We start from the raw sequence: 3,582 nt of genomic DNA, 5'->3' as shown, positions 1-3,582 counted from the left end.
CCACCCATTTGCCTCACTTCTTACATATTGAACTACTTGCGTTTCTCATCCAAAACAACCACATTCCCTACCTACCTAACAGTACATATAAACTGCCTCCGAAGCCAAACACAAACATACATACACGCCTCTCTGACGACACACCCTACTGACCTGACCCTCATACACACCCATCTTCCTACTAACCCACTTCGTTACCTACATACCTACCTGAAACGCCTCTTCGTTACAAGCTGCCAGCTAACCTAACTTCTTTACCCTTTGCTTCCCTACCTTCCATCAAACCATTTACTTACATGCTTCCTTACCTACAGACGAGCCTGGGTATCGCCATCTCTTTCCTTACAAAATTCTTAAACCACAAACCTACCTAACTGTCACCGCCTTACCAACCAGCCACTCACCTACCTACCAGCCAGCTAAGACCAACTTACCTCCCTACCCACGCACTTACACCCCCTCTCTCTCTCTCTTACCTACGTCACCCAGAGCTTGAACCTCCAGACACACTTCATCGAACGCAACTGTGACACTCCTTTGGCTTTACGATGATTACCCTCACAGTTAATGACCTCCGCCCAACAAAGCTATCTGAAAAGGAAGAGATTTATCTTTCTATATATGTTACTTACACTAAATAGAGCTTCGTCCTCCAGCTAATATATGGGACATAGGAGGCTTCTGTATCGTACAAGAGAGAAGTAGAAAGAAAACAAAAGTTAAATGTAACCGTAGCTGTATAACTGGTCCGGGCTCGAAGCCTTTTGTCTGGTTCCACTGGGAAAAAAAAAACCTTTGGTGGTAATTCAGATGATGAGACTCAACAGATTGAACGTACCCTTGCAATCCAGTCCATGGACTGAGTAAGATAACTGGTTCTCTAAATAAGAATATTTTTTTTTTTTTTTTGGAGTACACTGATTTCGTTTCTGGGGTTCGATGGCTCTGGGTCCAATGACTTTATACTTTTTCGCGGTTCGTGATTCTGTTTTTTGAGCGACTTTCCTTTGTTTTCTGAGTCAGATAACTTCATTTATTGTTTCATGACCTCTTTGAGGACAATAACCTTGTTTTTTGAGGGGAATGATTGCTTTTTGAGCACAATTACTTTGCTCTTTTGAGGAAAATGACTGTTTTTGGAGATCAATGACTTTGCTCTATGAGGGAAATTGTTACTTTCATAATATAAGAAATGTACATTTCAAATACGATGCTCATATTTTTCAATAACAAAAAACAATGGGTCGATTTCTCAAGCAGAATGACTTTACTTATTGAGCATAATGGTTTGACTCAAGTACCACCTCATTACCCATTAAAGAAATACCCTGCTGACTGAAGCTTCAGGCCTCAAAGATCTCTCTCTCTCTCTCTCTCTCTCTCTCTCTCTCTCTCTCTCTCTCTCTCTCTCTCTCTCTCTCTCTCCCTTCCAGTGTACGATCTGGGACCCCGATCTATTTTCTTTTTACGACGGCAACCTCAGTTCTTTCAAGGAAAGACTACATAATCTATATTTTCTCTATGATAATAAGGATCGCGATAAAACGATATTGAACGAGTGAAACGACTTTACGGTACCCGTGTAGCGATAACTTCAATGCATCTTTCATCATATACTATCTTATATATATATATATATATATATATATATATATATATATATATATATATATATATATATATATATATATATATGTGCGTGTATGTATACATATACGTGTATATGAGCGGTTGGGCTGACGCGGGGAACAGCGATTAAGTATAACAATGATAATAATATGTATATGTAGATCTTATTATGTATACCACTTCACGTCTTTTTTTTTCATATCCTTATGTTTCTACTGACGTTTCATGAAACAGAAAAGTAAAGATTATTATTATTATTATTATTATTATTACCATTATTATTATTATTATATTATTATCATCATTATCATTATTATTATTATAATTATTATTATTATTATTATTATTATTATTATCATTATTATTATTATTATTATTATTATTGTTATCATTATTATTATTATTGTTATTATTATTATCATTATTGTTATTAGTATTATTATCTGACAGGGGCAGCTTGAGAGGAAACTATGCTAGTTATCCTTGCATCCAACATGTGAACCTGTGGGAAGTATGATGGTATAAGGTCTTCACAGGTGTTTTCGCCAGTCAGCTAAAGCTTACAGCACACGTCCCAGCGTCTCGATAAGCTGCAACATAACGCTGTATGGTGATTGGCTGGGCATGAGACAGCTTCACCGGTGGGTGATGCCGGAATGGGTAGGAATGGGTAGGAATGGGGAGTTGGTTGGGTGGGCAAAAAACCTGATAGACTAATGGGTAAAGTCTGGATGGGTGGAAATGGGGGAGTTGGGGTAAATGGACATGACCCCCTGCTAAAGTAATGGGTAATGTTTGCATGGGTGGGAATGGGGAATGGGCTTGATGGCATAAACGTGTTAGAGTGATGGGTTAATGTCAGAATACGTGGAAATGGGGGAGTTGGCTGGGTGACTGAAACCTTCAACCTGCTGTGTTGAGGTGTTTAGTGCGTAGTTGTTATTTAGCCGGCAAACGTCATTCAACAGAGAGCGAGGCTTTTTGCCGGAGAACCTGCCAAATTCCAATTAAGCTACACTTTAACAGTGACAGTTTCAGTACAGAAGGCATTCCGAGCATCTGAGGAACTCATATAAATCAATCTATATATTCAACGTAAAGGTTTAGTTAACTAAAGAAGAATACAGTCGCAGTTGGAATGTAACTAGGAGATGTAGAAGAAGTGAGATGAGAGAAAGGGAGGAAGGAGTGTAGATATTGGAGTGATTAGCGAGACCATGAAGCGAAGTATAAGTGAGGCGAAAATTTTGGACAGAAATGTACAGAACATATCCGAAAGAAAGAGGGATGTGAGAGAATGTGTTGATGTTGTTGGTTGCGAGGTGCATGTGACTGGCGTGTTACTCTTTAATGGTGTTACGTGGAAGAGGGTTTTAATGTGTGTCCGTACTTAACCTGGTTGATCATGTAGAACACAGTAGAGTGTGTGAATAAAAAACTGTACAGCAATTTGAATGTTGCACAGAAAAAGGAAGATACCAAAGATATTCGGATGAGCACAGAGCAAAAGAACCAATGACGACAAGGAGAAAAAGAGTTAAGCAGGACCATACTGCACAGTCTCGAGGAGAGATGACCATAGGAGAGATTGGAGCGATGTAACCGGATGACGTCGCCGAAGTTGACCATAGAGTGTGGTGTGTAGTGTTGGTGTGGTGTGGACTTCAGACAACGATGAAGGGTTGTCATCTTGGTGTGAGTGTATTCAATCCTGGGGTGGGGTCGCCACTTGGCCATGTCTGTCGCACAGCAACACTCCTGGGAAATAAAAGAAAATGTGTCAAACACCAGCAAAAAGTCTAAAAGAAATAAAAGAAAAATACATAATGATAAAGAAATTGATCAAAACCCTCCTCTCGTCTGCTTCTTATATATGTATTTCTCTTTCTCAGAGACTCGTAAAAAAAAAATGACATAGATTGTTAAACGTAAAAGCGATCCATCATCCTCATA

The sequence above is a fragment of the Panulirus ornatus genome, chromosome 63 (assembly GCF_036320965.1).
Source record: "Panulirus ornatus isolate Po-2019 chromosome 63, ASM3632096v1, whole genome shotgun sequence".
Lineage (NCBI taxonomy): Eukaryota > Metazoa > Arthropoda > Malacostraca > Decapoda > Palinuridae > Panulirus > Panulirus ornatus.
Note: the sequence above shows the minus strand (reverse complement) of the source record.